Here is a 19,088-nt window from a genome sequence, read left to right on the forward strand (position 1 = left end):
ATGTTGAGTAATTGATTAATTGGCACATTAATCTCTAAATCAGCAGCAATAAATTCTATCATTTTTAATCTTGAYCTAAAAGTACTAAACCACTTCTAATTGCTGCTGTTGAAGCTGTAAAATGGCTGATTAAACTGCATTCATATCATGATCTTGGTTGCTGTTGAGAAGTCTGATTGAAGTCACATCAGTGACTCAGTGCCAAGAAGGGAAGGGGACCCTGCTTTTGCCTTCTCTCAGGAATGACTTGGATGGGAAAATTTGACATTTACCCCTATCTGTATTGGACACTGGCCTCTGATTTTAATTCTTGCAGCAACGATATTTATTGCCTGCACTGAGTCCCAATGTGCTGGGTATTTTACAAACTCAAGACAGGACAGTTCTAAAAGAGTTGAAGGAGAATAGGGAGAAGTAGGAAAGCACAAAATGATGGTGAAGCACCASAACAGACACCAGTTCCAGAGTAATTTTTGCAAAGTTTCCATCAGGCATCAAAGCAAATGGGAATTGTGAGGAGACATTTAATTTTAATTTGCTGTTCAYGTAATTATTTTCTAGCAATTCAACATCACAAAGACCCTGGAAATCAGCTTTAGCCTGACCCTAGTATACATTCCTAGGAAAAGGGATAGAGCCCAAAATCCCACCATTATGGTGAATCATAAATCCTGGGGGCAGCTGGGATTAATGAACATCTGAGTGGCCCAAGGATTAGGATGACCATGGCCAGGTTTCCTTTGTTCTCAAGCCTTCTCTAGGCTGAACACAGCTCAGCCTGGCTGGTCCAGCCCTCTTGTTCTATCATCATGTACAAACAGGATTTGTGAAGTGGCACTTTAACCTTGTGAAAAACAGAGTTTTCTGACAAAGAAGCAGAGCAGACCATCAGGATCCAGACAGGACTTCTTTGAAGCTGGGGGAACTGGGGATGTTTTCTGACAGACAAAATACCATCCAACCCTTCCTGCATGAGTTATGCAAACTGCTGAGAAACTTGAGTGACAGCTTTGATTTGTAAAAATCTAAAAAAAYGAAAGAAAAAAAAAAGTAAAAATAATAAAAGACCCAAATCCTACAGGATTAAGCTGAGGCCCAGCTTCTAAACTTTTGGGAACTAAGTCAGCATAAAACCCATCTAAAAAGTCACAATGCTTTCCATCCCAGATCCTTAGATTCTTGTTCTGTTTTATTCATTATCAGCCCAAGTTCTGTAACTGCAGCTTTATTATCATTATAATACCACTTATAGTTTGCAGGTGAGAAAAGTTTTGAAACTGTACCAGATGTGGTCTGAAAGAAACAGGAAAAAAGAAGTCCAGACCACCATAATGCTGTAACCACAATTTTAGATTTTGTAAACCTTATCCTKCTTATTATATTCGACAGTGTTACACTGTAAGGAGCTCTATTGAAAGTCTCCAAACCCGAGAACCCTTTTTTAATCACAAAATTGGTTAAAGCAATCCAAAGCAACTAGAAAAACTCCAGGACAATCAAAAACCATCATTCCTTTTGCTTCCTTACACTTCCCGTGATCCTGAGGACAACAGGCCGGGGGGCGGGGGCAGCTAAGCTCTGTAGGATTTTGGAGAAGGTACTGGCAAGGCAGAAAGGAATGGGGAGAGGAAGGACACAACTCTTACACAGAGTTCTCTCAGTCAGTACACAGCAAATGCCCCTGGGTACAGGTCAACTGTAGGTGTTTTTAAATACAAGGAAGGGAGAATGCAGCTGATGAGGACACGAAGGACAGAAAGTTTCTCATTTGATGGACATCTGAGGGTCTGAAAGGATGGAACACCTCCTCCCCATGCTGGGAAAAGCCCTGCATTTTTCTGTTTCATGATGTGGGTCCTGAGTGGAACACAAGTGCGCCAGTGCAGTGTAATTCTGCTCCTGCAGGTCAACACCAGGGTGGCAGAGGGCTGTGGGTGAATGCTGGCATTTTCTATTATTTTTCTATATTTTTGAATCAGTGAGGAAGATATCCAATGCTTTAAAGGAGTATTTTAGGTTTTGGGGTTTCTTTAGGAAWGGGTTTTGGGGGATTTCTCCTATGCCATCTTTGCCTGATTTTGCAGGGAATTTCCCAGCTCTAGCGCTGGCAAATGGTGGGCAGCAACCGAGTGAACAGAGCAATGAGGAAAGAGGAAATAGGGCTGTRAAGTCAGCCAATTTAATCTCCTCCATGTAAAATGTTGTAGATGAGAAGGAAGCTCCAGCTGATGGCCATCTTTCATCAGACATTTCTGTCATTTGAAGTTTCCTCTACAAGGATTAGAAAGTATAAAAGTATGGAGTATTAATCATAGCTGATTTGATTGTTAAAATGACCTCTATAATTTCTTTAGGGTTTTCTCTTCTTTCAGAGCAACCAATTACTCCATATTGTGCTTTAAAAGCAACATGAAAATTGCTCTTTAGAACAGCTAAAGAGCACTGAAAGAATTTGCCTTGTTTCTTAAATAAAAGGTTCCTTCTACTTCATCACTGCCTTAAAATCAGCAGACATCACTGGTCATTTCTGTTTTTCCTAGGTGGGGCTGGGTAATTTGGAAATGCTGTGATTTTTCTGATCACAGGTGCCAGGATGGGAGTCGTATGTCTTTGAGAGAGAGAACTGATGACTTTTATACCAAACACCAGCAACTGCAATGAAACAACTTTAAAAACCAAAGCCACAAGTCCTTGGAAGCCATCTAAGAGATCACCTCCAGGGCTGCTAGTCTCCTGTCTCTTGTGATGTCCTGTCTCACCAGCTGCGAGGCACCACAGATCGTTGACCCAGCCAGGAGCTGGCTGAAGTGGTCTGAAAAAAGGAATAATAGCATAATACCCATTATTAAAAAGAAACAATAGCAAAAAAATTTATCGTGAGCCCCAGACTGCACAAATGCCTCAGATTTCCTTCCTTGAATGTCATGAAAAAGAAAAAAAAAAAAAAAAAAAAGGATAGAAGTTCAGTTTAAAAGAGAAAATTTCAGGAAATCTTTGTGTAAAGGGATAACTCCTGGCCCTTACTGAGATTATTCAATCTCATTTCCTCCTTTTTTTCCTCCATGTGTGCCAGGTATACGTGACATAATGCTGACAAGAGTGATTTGTACAATTGTCAGATATCGAATACAGTTGAAACTGGAAGAAGCCACGATGGGACTACAGGAACTTTTGGCACCAACCCCTCTGCACCATGGATTGGGTGTTCATGGGAAGGAGTGGGATGGCTAGTGGATTTAATTTGGTTTATTTACATGGTGTAAATATTTCCATTTCTCCTGGTKCTTTGGCCTTCAAGCCTGTGGCTGAGCATCTCCACCACAGCTCTGGAACTGCTTTGTGAGGTTGGAGCATTGAAGTAGCAATGATGGGCTCAAAACCCTGTGGGAGAATCCCCACCTGCATGGGAATAAAGGAAGATGTCCCTCTGAGTAATCAGAAAGAGCTCTTGAAAGACCTTGCATGGCTTAAAAATTATAATAAAATACATAAATAGTTGAGTTAGAAAACTATCATCTCTGGTTGATCTGAATTTCAAGTTTTCTCTAGAGCAGTGGGAGCTGTAATTTTGAAACCTGGGAATCACATAGAGCCACTCGCTGCAGGACAGGGCAGGGACACAGAAGAAGGGCRAATTTGGGGCTCAGACTGTGGTGATGGGGCTGTAGCAGAGGAGCTTCTTTGACCAAGAGTTTAAAATTCGGTGAAATGATGAATMACTCAACCAGCAAAGCTGAAGTTACTCCTGTGATAAAATTCATTATCTCTGCTGTTCTCTGTGTGACTTGTCCTGGAAGAACAAGTTCATAGCTTATTATTCACCAGTACTGAATACAAACCCAATTGTATGATGCAATACTTGCAATGAAAAAACTTTATTGACAAACTAATTTGGGAAGTAATTTATAACAGATACATTTTAAGAAGAGTGTAATATGGCAAGCTCTGGAAAGTCAAACTGTGGTGACTCTATGAAAGCCAAAATTTACACATTAGTAAACCTTAAAATAGTCCCTGTCCTAGATTTTAGAATAATCTACAAATGGATCATTTTTCAACCTGCAGATTCAGAAACTTTTAGACAGATCCAAAGAAGAATTTGATTTGCCAATAAGATTTTCCAAAGGAGCTGCTTTAAAAATGGTTAGAACATAATGTAATGACTTTATCTAACATTTTCATCTAATGGTTTTGGTTTCCTATGATTAAGAGTTTGGGACAGAGACATCTTATTATTCATATATTACAAAACAATTTCATCGCTATTTTAAAAACAAATGTCCATACAAACTCAAGTGCTGGGCTGCCTTTTAAATATTTGTCATCAAATCCATTTATCCTCCAAACCCTGAGTCCATTTGTGATTAGATTCATCTGTCACATTAGACAGCACCCTTTCTAAAATACTAATCAGTGGAACATTAAGTGACACCCACATGATGACCTGCAGATCRCAGAGGCAAGGCCCAAAAAGGTATTAGTGAATGAACTTTCAATCTTTCTCCAAATTTATAAGATTTTTTAACTGCCAAAATTTTAAAATAGTATACTGCCATTGCCATGAACATAATTAAAAATGAACAATAAATCCATGGAATAAGAGATGCTACATTAGCAGATTCACACAACCAGAATGTACCTTCAGTCTCTGTTTTGCTACAGTCCAACAGCCAGATTTCACAGCAGTAAATCTGTCAAATGTATTTTTGTACCTTYAATGGTCCTTTTCATATGGAGGCCTCAGTACAGGACAAACATGACCAAGCCCTCATATTATTTTTTATATTTTTATAGATATTTTTATAGATAAAACCATCTAATAATAAAAAGAAAAATAATGATACCCCCAGCAGAAAACAAGAATTTTCTTATATTACACAAGCTGTTAGACAAATGCATTTGTAAATTTTCAGCAYGCTTACTGTAGTCAGCTGCAGCTTTTGGTAGCACAAAAATAACTAAATTCCTGTTTTAAAGGCATATCTCAATGCAATCTTCAGTGCAGAAACATCTTGGTGATTCCACATTAAATGCTACTTCCAAAACTCCATTTGTAATCTTGTCATTGAAATCAATTGTACAAGCCAAATAACATGACAAGTCTTTGAATTTTTTTTCAGCACAAGAAGACAATTAACTGTAAAGGAATTAAATGTRAATACTTAAATTTGAATGCATTCAGTTGTAATGTTAAATATTGAAGATGAACATTCCAGTTCTTTTGGATGTTGAAAAATTCCACCATCTGACAGCTATGGTCTGATACTAGGAGAAGTCAATGTCCATGAATGCTATGAATTAATTTAATCTTAGTACTGTCATCACTACAGAAGCAACAGAGTTTATTTTCTTGTAGGTTTTTTTTTTTTTTAGTCACCTTCACTTGAGTTACTCTGTGAACTAACATTCTAATTTTGTCCACATTGTTCTGCACTTATTCTGACAAAGACAAGTTTTTTATTTCAGGGCACTGGTAGAAGTTGATCTATTCAGCAAATTCATTCCTAGTGAACATGGAAATACTTTTCTTTTTGGGCTGTTAGAGGATTTGTGAGAAGATCATAGCTTATTATTCACAAGTACTGGCTGAACAGAGCTGGTCTGGGCTCACACTACCTTTCAACTGTGTAGCTACTGAGCATGGACTGGGCTACTTGGGCCTCTTTACCCCAGTGGCTTAATCAGCTTGAGTTCAAGGCATTGTCTCTCTAGATTAAAACTTTCTCTGTGTGAATTTGACTATGACTAAAACTGCATTTCAATGATGACATCACTTAGCTTTGTTGCAAATACCAGCAAAATTTTCTTTTAATTCCARAAGTATTTGCCACCTGGTTGCCTGGACACCAATAATCAGAGCATTTTTAAAAGCCTTTTTTTTTCATTCAAAAATAATGAAACACAAATTTCAGGAAGTCTCTAGATGATCTACCGTAATCAAAGTAACTTGAATTCTTGACATTTCTCCCTCTTGCCTCTTCCCTCACCTGTCACATTGTATGTTTTTACAGCTATACTTCTTGTTTCCATGTTGCAGCATTTGATTCCTCACACTGTATCAGGGCTGGTCATCACTGGATGTTTCTGATCACCTTTTGCACTTTGCTACAGTGATCTGSTAATCATATTTCATTATCAAGTGCAGGGTAAAATACATTATATAGGCATCATAGGCAGGAGACCTGAAAGGTTAATGCAAGTACAGGAATAACTGCTCTTTGAATATAATTATATTTTCTTTGTATTCACTCAGCTATTTTCTTTTCCTAGAGACCAGGGTTATGCTGTGGAAAACGTTACTTTCCATCAGGCCTTGTTATTGGACTTGAGATTAATGTCCTTAAAATCAAAATACAACCTGCAGAAGATGTCATCTATTGGAAAATTGCTACCAGAGATACTTTATTTAGTAAATTAGAAATCAGTGGTGACACATTGCTGTAGTGTGTCAAGTACAGCAGAAAACTGCTCTGCAAAGCTGTCATTTGAGCAGGAACCATCTGAAACTAAGTAAAGAGTTTTCCTTGAGTTCAAAAGTTAAACACATCCATAAAGTTTGGTCCCTTTTTAGTTTTGCGTACTAGATAGTAGATAGTGCACAGTGCAGGGCCAACAAATGCATATCAAAGGCTGGATAATTCTTTATATCCCAGGGTGTTTTGTTCCTTCTGTGGCTCCTGAAGGCAGGAGTTTTACCTAGGAATTATGTCAATTTGGTGTCAGGAAGAAAAATCAAACTTAATCATGACAGGTTCTAAAAATAACATAATTACAGCTAACAACTAGGYAATACTCAAGATTTCATTGTTCCATCTCCATAGCCAGGTAACTAAATATCTGAAGATTATCTGTGGTGTAGCACCTGGTGACTTCCATGTTAAAYATGCCACGTAATTTTAACTCAAGAATAAATTAAGTGGAAGCAGGGGATTTAGTTGGCTGCCAAATAAATGACAATAAATAGCACACTCACCTGAAAATTATTAATACCCGTTGTAAGCAAKAAGGAGATGAGATGCATGGGGCAGTCTCCTAATCCATGACCTTCTAGTCACTGAAAATTAACTTTTAAATATACTTTTTTTCCAGGAAGTCTTCCAAAGGCAGTCTACCCTGGAAACAAACCCAATTTAAAAAAGCTTTGCACAAACAAACGAAAATAGCAAGAAGAGTACAGTAATTGATTGCACATAACCTATATATGTTTACTTTTATTTTTTAAACATTTCCTCTTGTTTAGGCTTTACAGTACTTTGAATGGTGAGGAAAAAAARTCAAGGTCAAGTTGTCTGACATAATCTGTCTGCTTTGCAACATTACATTTTCCTTAAGTTTGCTGTTATCAGAGTTTAGTGAAGAAAAACTCCAGTCAAGCAGAAATTTTCCCAGTCAAGGGGTCACCAGAGATGCTCTCTAGTGCCTGTCCAGCCTGGGGCTTGTCTTGTACAATTTCTCTATCAATGATTGAGACACATGCATCAGGAACTCGCCGAAAGTAAAAAGTTGAGAGGCATTGATACTGAATTGAATCTGATCCAGGGCAAAGAAAGTACTGAATAACTAAAAGTTACCGAATCTTATTGAAAATTGAGTCCAAATTTCATTGTGCAAAAGTGTCCAGCTTCAGGGGAGCCACCAGAAGGACTTGTACTGAGAATGTCTGAGGTAAAGRAAGATCAGGATGTGCCAGTGAATGCCAGGACTATTAGGAAAAAACAGTGTTATGCAGAGATGAGAAAAGTAAATGGAAACACATTGACAGAAGTAATTCAAAGAGTCAAAGTTTCATTTTGACAAGGGAGACCACCTGTTCTGCAACTTGTCACCCGGCTCTGGCCTCACGTCCTGAAAAAACGTGTGAAGAAGGGCTAATGAGATGATGTTGGGAGTGGGGAGCTGGTCTTACAAGAAGACACAGTGGTTCCTAGAGGTGGCCTGAATGAGCCCAGTTTTGACCACCTGTCAAACTGACCCTGCTCCCTAAACCAGCAGAAAGCTCTTCATATTTTCTGCTCTGTTATTTTACTAATTTAATCACCTATTTTATTTATATTGATTTAATCACCTAAATTGGAAGGTCAGATAAGAGCCAGAAGCAGTTGCATAGAAAATACATACATGGATAGGAGAGAGAAGAGGAGGAGGAGGAGGAGGAGGAGGAGGAGGAGGAGGAGGAGGAGAAGGAAGAAATCCCTTTCAATGGCAGGAAGCTGATTGATTGACTCAGCCTGTTTCTGGAACCTTGCTCAGCCCAGAAAAACTTGACAGGGCGGAAAGTAGATTTTGTCTATCAACACCCAACCAGATAAGACAGAAGCCAGTGCTGTTGCAAGAATAAATGGATACAAACTGGCCATGAACAGAGCTGGCTGCAAATTAGAAGAGTGGTTTTAGGCTCCAAACSAGCCAGATTCTTCAACTGCTTCTAATGGGATTAGTCAGGAAAATGGGAAAGACATAAGCACTGAGGGACACTCAATAAACAGTCAAGTAAAAACCTTAGAACAGAGGGCATTACTTTTTCACCCACAGAGAATTTATAAGCATGCAGCAACAGGACTCTGCTGTTGGAGGATGTTACAGAGGCCTCGAGGAAAATTTAGCTCAAACAGGGATTGGCCAAACTTGTGAAGGGAAAACCCATCAGTTTCTGCTTCAAACAGTCTAAGTGTTCCTGTGATGGAGCTCCATAAATTTGTGCAAAGGATTATACACATGGAACATGCGGTAGCAGAGGACCAGAGTGCATGGTGCAGAATGCCTTTTGAAGTCTCAGACACACTTCAGTGTGTATGGAGCACTGCAGAGGCAAATGAACCAAATTCCATGTCCTGTATTCCACAAGAGWCCAAATGAGCATTCTTGGCTGGCCAAAATATTCCCTTGCTTAAGACTGGGGTACCAGATAGTGCAAAACAGGCACAGACATGTGCAGACATGTTTTCCATTTCTCAGTTAAAAATATTTCACTTTTATTCTCCACCATCCATCACTTTGCTATTATTGATTTCAAATGCTGGAGAGACTAATTGGTAAGCATAGAAAATGGAACTGACTAAAGTGAGTATTTAATTAATATAAAATCCAGTTTTGTAGYTCTTACATCCATTATTTGATTTAAATAATTTAATTTTTATATTACAGGCTAAATTATTTATATAATTATAATTATATTATTGTGTTACAGAGATGCATAATACACAAGATTTAGCAAATGGTCATACTTCTGTTACAGAGTACCACAAAAYATTGTATTGCCAAGCCAAAATATTCAAAAGTTATGAATGGGACCCCAATAATCAGGATACGTCCTTAAAATATATTTTTAAAGGAATCAAGAAAATTCTGACTGCATTAAAGTCAATGACAAACCTTTTGTAAAGTCAATGACGAAATCCATATGGGATTAGTTTTAATTGCCTTTTGTTTTTTATGAGCCTTCAGGACTCACCTACTTGCCATTTCCAGCCTCTGTAATCAGAAAATTAATTTTCCTCTTTAACTGACTGATGGAGTTTTCCCATTGTCTAATAAGTCCAGAAGCTGAGGCAATAAGGGAAGGACAAGTTATCAGAAGCTCTGTGCTCTAATTAAGTGTCTCCAGTCAATTGGAGAGCAAATTTTTCTTTTAAACTCATCCTACAGGAAAAATGTAGTGTCTCACAGGGAGATTTGATGAATTGGACAAGAATGCCCTGGAATTACAGGCTGGGAGTGTGGTCCAGRCAATCCTGAGAAGGTGAAAGGATGCAGATCCTGCTTGAGCTGTCCTTGCCACTGCTCCTCAGAGGAGAGGTGTGTTGAAGCAATGACATCTACTTCTGGGACTGTCTGCCTCCTTCCTTATTGCTGTCAATTTTCTGCCCTGCAGAGGCAGGAGCTGCTGGTCCTGTTCTGCAGATGGCACAGGCAGGGGTGCAGTGGGAGCAGAGATGTCAGATTGTGACTTCMTCTGTGCCTGGAGTCACCCCTGCTTGCTGGGCTGCATGTGGGATGGAGGGAAGCAGAGGACTACCCTTGGAAATATTTAATTTGAGGCCACTTTTACTCAGTTCAATCTTGACATCTCAAATGGTGGCTGGCAGTGGATGTTATTTTTGATGTTATTTTACAGAAGATGGATTTCTCTTCTGCCGATGTTTGCTGACAATCTTTTAGACCTGACTAACTCTTCATTGCAGATTGAACTTCCTGGGAAATGTTTCATACAGGAACAGTGAAGACCTCTTTTGAGGCTGGGAAAAAAACATGGAAAATAGCTTGAAATGTCTSCTTGGAAGATAAGTGCTCAGCCAAGGAAAGGGGAAAAAAAGAAAAATCTGCAAGAAACAGGAATGGCAGGAGGGGGCCAAGAGGGACAGAAATGTTTTAAACTAAGAATAAACCTCAGTTCTGAAACTTAAATATATAAAGCTGTCTATTAAAAAATAGCACCAGATTACATCTATACAGTGCCAAACAATTAATAACTTTTAATAACCCTAATAAATTTGGATTTCATCAAAATCTTGTTGCATATCATTGACTGTTTCAAGCAASGACTATGAGTTCTTAAGGGAGACTAGCACCTGTGTTAAAATGTACACTGCTGACATCTTTCCCAGGTACATCAATTATAATTAAAGTGTAATAAGGATGCCAGGATGGACTTCTCASGTACTTTCATGCAGGAGCCCTAGCATTTAAAATTAAAGCCATTAATTGTAACTACTGTACGTCTGTGATCTCTCAGATAGCGCACAAACTAATTCATTGCTTTTGCAATCATGCCAATCTTTGTTAATTAAGGTTTKTGATTTATTTAATTTGAGCAGGGATGTATCAGAGTGCCCCAAACTGGACTGATAAAAGTTCATTAGTTCGTACTGTTTAAGACAATTTGGGATCTGATAATGAAAAATGTTTCTAGGCGCCTGACAAAAATTGATTAGCAAAATGGTCTCTAATTGTTTAAAGGAAAGCTCCATATTTTCTTCAACCCACCCATCTGAAAGTTCAYGTGTTAAGAAGCTCTTCTCACTCTGAAGTGGCTCTGAAATACGTTTGAAGATAAAAGGCTGATTTAAAATTATTGTTGGCATTGCTTGGAGGAGGAGGGAGCCACTGTTCTGTCATCATCTGGAAGGCTTTATTTCTTTCTCTTTCCATACATAGCAGCCAACATCACAGTCTCTGAGTGAGACTCAGTTATTAGCAAAAGTGTTCCTCCAACAAAATATTAAGGCTGATTTACAAATGTGAAAGAGCTGAAGCATGTGGAACTGCTATGACCAAATTGTCATCAGAAAGATCTCAGCCATCGAGCAATAATCCTGACCGTGGACTGGTGAGTCTCATCATGRAGGTGGCACTGGGTGAATCACAACAGGGATGACAAAGGGAACCCAGAGMAAACAGATCAGACATGAACAACCACACCATAGCTATTAGTTTGGTGAACTGAGTCCCAGAGCCAGAGAAGAGTTGAGGCTGGAAGGGACCAGTGGACAAAGCAGGGCATCAGATTGCTCTGCACACTGTGCAGAGTTTGCAGTGTAGGTTTGAATGTCTGCAAGGAAGGAGGTTTCCCAAGGTATCTCTCTGGGTCCCATCCCRGTGTTTCACCACCACCAGCATGAAAACTTTCTTTCTAAAATCTAGTTGAAAATAATCTAATTTCCCTCATTGCAACTCGTGCCCTGATCGCAACCTGTGTCCTCAAGAGGAGTTTGGTTCCTCCTTTGCTGTACACTCCCATTAAATGATGATAAACTGCAGGGAGGTCTTTCCTTCAGCTTCTGGTCTCAAGGGTGAACAAACCCAATCCTTTCAGCCTCTATTAGTATCATACAGCTCAACCCCTCATGATGTTGTTTGTCCTCTGATGGATTTCCTCCAGTATTTCAAAGCCTTTCTTGGCCTGAGGAGTCCAGAATTGCRCGCAGCTCTCTAAATGCACTCTCAGAGGGAAAAGTCACTTCCATTATGCTGCTGGCTGCTCTCTAGTTAATATAACCTGATACATGGCTGGTTTTCTTTGATGCAAGGGTGCACTGGCCACTCATATTGASCTTCTTGCCTAGGTGGAGCCCAGGCCCTTCTGTGCACGGTTGTTTTCCAGCTCGCTTACTTGGTCATGATTATACAGCAGGCTAGTGGAAGTGCTGGGCATTTAAACCACATCTCCCAAATCCTGGCTGTGGCACCTTCATTTCTTCCTGATGGCATTTTGAAAATCCAAATTTACTGGAAGAGATCAAAAGCCAAATGTAATTTCTGTGTCTTTTTCCAAAGCAAATGTTAACTACAGTCTCTAGATTGATAAAATGGGAATTATGGCACTTTTCTCGACATCCTTCTGTRACACTAATAATAATCCTGAATAATCTTATTGCTCATTTGTCATTTAGGTCTTAAAATCTGTTTAGAAGAATCTAAGCATCATTGTTCCTACTTTAAGGATGAAGGATACATTTTTCTTTATTGTTTTATTTTCTTTATTTGTCTTTATCTCTTTATTTTCTCTACTGGCTTGTCTTCAGTCACATGGAGGGTGAACTCACCCCAGTTAACTTCAGCCTTGCACATGAACTTTCAATCAACATGTCCAGTGACCTGAACCCATTATAAGGGAGGAGTTTAGAGGAGGAAATGACTGCCTGTGTGGAGAGGTCTAGATGAAGAGGTTAGACCAGATGCCTAATATTTAGACAGCTAAAATAAGATTATATTGATGTCACTTATAAGGAAATATATGAATAAGTAGGAGGAAAATTAAGGAGCTTTATTCTAAGGCAGCATAAACTACCTTTACCCCTACTGAATTCTGTGTAACCATGCTCATTTTTATCAATGGTAAAGCAAAATGAATGGATCTGAACCATGCAAAATCTAAATTTAGAGGARAACCTATACAGCTCATATAGGATTGAGCTAAAACACCCATGCAGAAAATTAATCTGAATAACTTGAATGATATGCAGATGTAAATCAGACCGATTYTCCAGGATCTCATGGCTAGCTGTAGTAAATTCTCCAGAGTAATTTTAAATATCAGAATACTATTGTTTCCCCTTAGTTATCTAAACTGATTTCTGTGGGGTTTTTTCTTGCTTTCTCTTAATTATTTTACACCAGATCATAATTTGTCTCCGTTAAAGACTTCTTGAACAAGTCTTCAGAATATGAACTTACTGTCTGCTTTTAATTTCAATCTGCTTCCAAATGAAGACCACTTCCACCTGATAAGAACTGGTCAGTGAAAGTTGATTTTCTGAGCGAGCATGCTACTGACATGTGTTTTCAATAATTTTTTTCACTGTTACAAGAGCCCAGGCTCTGTACAGCAAACAACTCATCTAAGTGTTCATAATTAATGAACATAGGTTGGTGTGTACTGGGATCTTCTTCAGACATTCAAGACTGTGAACATTTGTAATTATGAGTAATTTGATATGAAGGACCTCTTTAAATTCTTTTGAGAGTTTCTGCATGAAAACATATCCATATATCTTTGTATCAATACATACAAATGTAAGCATGCATGTGTGTATGYGTTTTCTGGATTATGGGGAATTTCAGACCTAATTCAAGGAAATAATCTGGTCTGTTTTTTCTCAAACCARTGAAAGCTTTGACTTCAACAAGGTTCTTGTTTACACGGGCACCAAGGGAGGGTGAAAATACTCCAACCAATTTAAATAGGAAATTAAATGGAACGTGTTTTATCAACAGCTAGATGTGTACTGCCCCATAGCACATGTGTTTCTCTCAAGATAAAATCAACATGTTGGAATTTGCTTGGAATGGCAATTTTTATAAGGCTTATGTTTAGGGAAAACTTCCAGGTGTATCAAAGGTGAGCCAAAGATAGCAAGGTAAATATGAAGTTATATTTGTGTTCACTTGAGGGTAATTGTTCCTTAAAATTTGGTTTTCAATGGCATCTAAGAATCCTGAATGATCCATTCCTATTAAAATAAATAGCTCAGTTTTTAGGCAGACTTGAAAAAGGTGATATAATCTTTCCTRTTTAGCTGAACATCTTTGCAGCAATAGCATTTGAATTAAATATTTTTAAACCCCAGAAAACAAATTAGGATTTATGGTTAACTAACACCTGCCAAGCATAATAATGTCTCACAATCACAGCTATAAAACTATAAAAAGCCCTTACTCCCAATGCTCTTCAGAAGACTGGATTCTGAAAATAAATTATCTTGCTCCATCAGAAGCTGAGATTGAAATGTAGACACCTCTGGGGGAGGGGARATTTTGCCATGTAGATATTTGAAAGGAGCTGAGACCATAGACTAATGAATTTTTCATCTCAGAAACTATGGATGTAAGGTTCTGAGACTCTTCAGCTTAGCATTCCTTTAGAGGAATAAGGTGTCAGTACTGAGAAAGGTACCACTTGTTTGTTTTGCAGCCTGAAAAGCAGGGATGGCAGGCAACCAATAGATATTTGTAGATTCCTAATGGAAACCCCCAAAATCTCACTGAGCCAAGCCAACAAAACATGGAATGATGGCCCCAGACTGGAATCCAAAGGCATCTCTGTAGTTTGCTGATGTGATTAGCTCTGTAGTACAGGATGGAGTCTGTCCATTTTTCAAAACTGGGCAAAGCCTTGAACAGTTGTTTTGGTAATGTAGATGAGGCTTTAGGTCCTAATAGTTCCTACAATTACTGCWGAATCTGGCCTTGGCTCAGGAATAAACTCCTTGTATTGAAAAGATTTACTACCCTAACTATATCTGTATCTCAATTTAATGAAAATGTTAAGGATAATTTGATGGTCTCTTGCCAGTGTAATTTTAAATAAAATGTCTTCATTCCTTGGCAGTGTTTTTGGCACTCAGGTTTAACTAAAGGAAGTGCTTAAGTGAAGTGCTTTTTACATTACAGTCTTGCCAGTATCTCCTTTGATAGAATAGATTTAATTTTCAGTGTTTTACCCAGAGTAAATAAATTAGAAAAAAAAAAAATTACCTCCCACCGTCAATCCATATGGTAGCAAACCTTACTAAAAGCATTACTAAAAATCAGATATTGGCCTATCACAGCATTTGGACTAATCTCAAGCCTCATCTCCTGTAAATTAAAGCATTTCTAACTTATTTACTGTCCATTTTTTATGCACTCTTGTAAAAARTCTTTCTGTACCTTGGGAAATAATGTAGCACATAATGAGGCGCTGTCAGTGCATCTTAGATTTTCATTTGAGTTCAGCAAGTCAGCAAAAAAGTTTAGGACACTTTATTATAATTGCATAGGGAATGGAAAGTAATGGTTAGGTGGTGACAATTTGGCCATCATACCCTACAGAACTGAGCAGTTGCCAAATACAGTCTTGATTGCTTACCCTGTCTAAATCAGGAATGTGTGTACAGAATGAGGCCAGGAGGACAATGCATCAGAACTTAAATTGTTTGGGGATTAGTTTGAGAATAAAAAAAAAGGATTGTAGATATAAAATAGTGGTCATTCAARGGGTAAAACACATGTAATATTTATTTTCTTTCTAAAATTTAAGTGCCATTGATTTGTTTTAGTATGTAGAAAGAGTATTTAGAAAAATAAAAAAAAAAATCTCCCTGTCAGAGTGTTCTGCTACTTACATTAAGGTACCAGTAGCTCATCATTTTAAAAGTTAATAAGTCACCTCAGTAATGTTATCCTTGGCACCCAGCACAAAAACTCAAGATCTTCATCACTGTCGGGAAGAAATGATTTTTCTTGTTATTATTGCTACCCACCAAATCTTCATTCCTCTTTCTCTTCTGCTCAACAAGAGATACAAGGAAGTGTCAACAAGAGACTTTTAGAAGATGGCTTTGCTTCGAGCCACTCAAAGTGAATAAAGGAAGATCTTACAACAACCATATGGGCATCACAGATTTCTCCTGTCCTTTGGTACTTAGAGGCAGGCCCTGGAGAGATTCTATAATAAGTTTCTCTGTAATGTGGATTGAATCACACTTTACCCATATTTTCTACAATTGTGMCTACCTTTGCATTGCTGTTTTAATTTCTATGGCGTGCATTTACAAGAAAAAGATGGTATTTGCACACATTTGAAAAACTTAATTTCAGGAGTGAAGAAAATGTTGAGTAATGCCATCTTTCTAAGAGACTGCATCTGATAAACAATTGGACTTGTGCAGTTCACCTGTACCTGGCAGCAATGTGAAGAAGCAAATGGGTACAATCACAGGGCAGGGAACTGTGATTAGGAGAACACAAAATGTTTTGTGGAATGGGTAATAAAGAGATGAGAAAGATGGGKATGATTGCAGAGGTGAGGCAGAATGGTTAATGGAACACATGTACAAGAGCAGTATTCCTACATCCTTGAGTAGGATCCTTCYCAGGGCCCTGGATTTCCCTGAACAGCTTCATCTGGGGACTCCACTTGCTCACCCCACTGCTCATCAGTCCATCTAAGCTCAGGCATACCCATCTTCAGCCTTCCTCCTGGATGCACCTCATAGCTCTGTTTGGCCTCTGGCCTCATCCCCTCACCCTGCCTGGGGCTGTCAGTGAATCCTGTGTAATCACCACAGGCTGTGCCCTTTCTCTTGGATCTTGTGGGATTATGTTCTGCCCTGGGAGGGCATGGCCTGTGCTGGGGTCATGCTGGGGATATCCACTTGTCTTCCTTCATGGAACAACCTGTTCTTGCTGCTCCCTGAGAATATTAAACCAGTCATGGCCTTAAGGGTCACATGCGAATCATAGAAACCCAGAATGGCTTGAGTTGGAAGGGACCTTAAAGACCATCTTGTTCCAAACCCCTGCCATGGATAGGGACACCTCCTACTAGACCAGGTTGCTCAGGGTTCCATCCAAGGAACATTCCCAGGGATGGGGCATCCACAACTTTTCTGGGCAACCTGTTCCAATGCTCACCACCCTCACAATAAAGAATTTCTTTCTAATGTCTAATCTGAACATACCAGCTTTCAGTTTAAAASCATTCCCCCTTGTCCTGCTACTACATTCCATTGTAAAAACTTTCTTTGCATCTTTCTTGCAAGCTCCCTTTAGGTACTGGAAGGCCATAATGAGGTCACCTCAAAGCCTTCTGTTCTMCAGGCTGAACAACCCCAGYTCTCCCAACCYTTCCTCAWAGGAGAGGTGCCCCATCCCTCTAATCACCTTGGTGGCCTCCTCTGGACTCAATCCAACAGGCTGATGTCCTTCCTGCGTCAGGGACCCCAGAAGTCATTAAGACTTCTCAGACATTCATCAGCTGGGCCCAACCAATGTCATCTACCAACCACTTCCTCAGAAGGTAACAGCCAGAGTCAGCAGAGGACCTTGTGTGTTTCTGACACTTACACTGGAACAYGTCAAGTGTGTATCAGTCAAAACTCTACTTCACAGAAACTCTGCCTCTCTGCAGTTTCACATTTCTTTGGCTTCCTACATGAGGGGGATTGCATCCCTACATTGTCTTTGATACAATTAAAACCAGCACAAACTTACAATCTAACAGGTTGCTTCTGTGCTAATGCAAATTAATTAATTAACTGCTAGGGACATCTAGACCAGTCTTTTTTTTTTTTTTTTTTGTATGAGACTTACAAAATTTATCAAGGCTTAAGTACAATTGAAAAGAATCTTGTCATGTCTGGAAAAAAAACTTGCTATCACTGCAGTATAGAGCGGTGGGATATTTCATCAGCAATGCAACRTGTTGAAACTATGAACAAGTATTTGATGTGGTATTTCACAATACCCCAAACCCCATCTGCATTTGTAAACAGTATTTAAGGAGGCCAAGCTTGCCTATAYTGAGACTATATTATCTGGGGAAATGGCAGGCTAATGCTTACTCTTGCCAAGGACTCATTCCCTTATGAAAAGTCTGAAATGTAAAAATTTAGTCTCTTCTGAATCATCCAAATCCAATGAAATCTCAACAAATATTTCATTTGTCAGCCAGCTTGGCAGCAGCTAAAGAGCTCTGTGCTCTTGGTATGAGCAGCTGCAAAGCACATACTTTCTCTCCTGAAGTGGGTCCTTGCCATTTGTTTGTTGTGATATGCTGTTGTGAGAATTCATGAGTTAGGGCTCAATCAAATTTCCACCAAAGGGAATGAAAGCAGGATTTGACCACCTACATTTATTTAGCACCTTGAGCTGCAGACTGAATAACTGCTTTTTGATATTGCTGTTGTCTGTATGACCTTTGTATCTGGMAGGATGCAGTCACTGTGCTGAACAGCGGAGAATGGTCTAAGGAATGCAAATGACCCTTAGGTGTAGTTTTACCATTCGGGTCTGCTGCTTTTACATTACAGCCGTTTTCTCTTTGCTGACTTTACRTTACAGTGTTTTTCTCCTTCCACCCCTCATCAGCTGTTGAGGCCCCATTCCTGKGCGCAGCCCACCTGCATCAGGGACATTCTCAAGTGTATCTTCATGGCTGTGTGTTTTTCCATGGCTACACAAAAGCCTGTGCTGGTGTATCCAGAGTTCARTCTTCAGTCTCTGTGACACTGGTCACAAAGTCTTTGCAATGGARCAATGTCCATCACATGTCCATCTCTTTCTGGAGAAGAGGAGGCTCAGGGATGAYTTYATYGCTCTCTACATCTCACTGAAAGGAGTCTGTAGCCAGGTGGGGGTCAGTCTCTTCTCCCAGTGACAGGATGAGAGGAACTGGCCTCAAGCTACACCAGGARATATTCTGGATGGACAGTAGAAGGAATTCCTTTGCAGAAAAAGGTGATTAAACATTGGGATGGACTAACCAGGGAGGTTGAGTCACCTTGAGTTGTTTTAAGAAGAGAGTGGACATGCCACTTAGTCAATGGAGGTGTTTGGTCAAAAGTTCGACTCTATGATAATCTCAGAGGTCTTTTTCAACCAGATGGATTCTGTGATACGCTTATCCTACGAAAAGTACTAATTATATATATACGTGTGTGTGCGTGTGTGTAACAAGTGTGTCCCCGCAGCCCACTGACGCTGAGGGGGCAAGCGGTGCCAAAGCCCTGMCGGACCCTCAGCGGCCCATTAGGGCAGGAGGTGACACCACAGTGCACAGCGGACCCCGCTCCAGCCGCCCCTGCACACCCACAGAGCTCCCCGGGAGA

The sequence above is a fragment of the Malurus melanocephalus genome, unplaced genomic scaffold (genome assembly GCF_030028575.1).
Source record: "Malurus melanocephalus ecotype Western Australia unplaced genomic scaffold, MMel_1.1 scaffold_140, whole genome shotgun sequence".
Lineage (NCBI taxonomy): Eukaryota > Metazoa > Chordata > Aves > Passeriformes > Maluridae > Malurus > Malurus melanocephalus.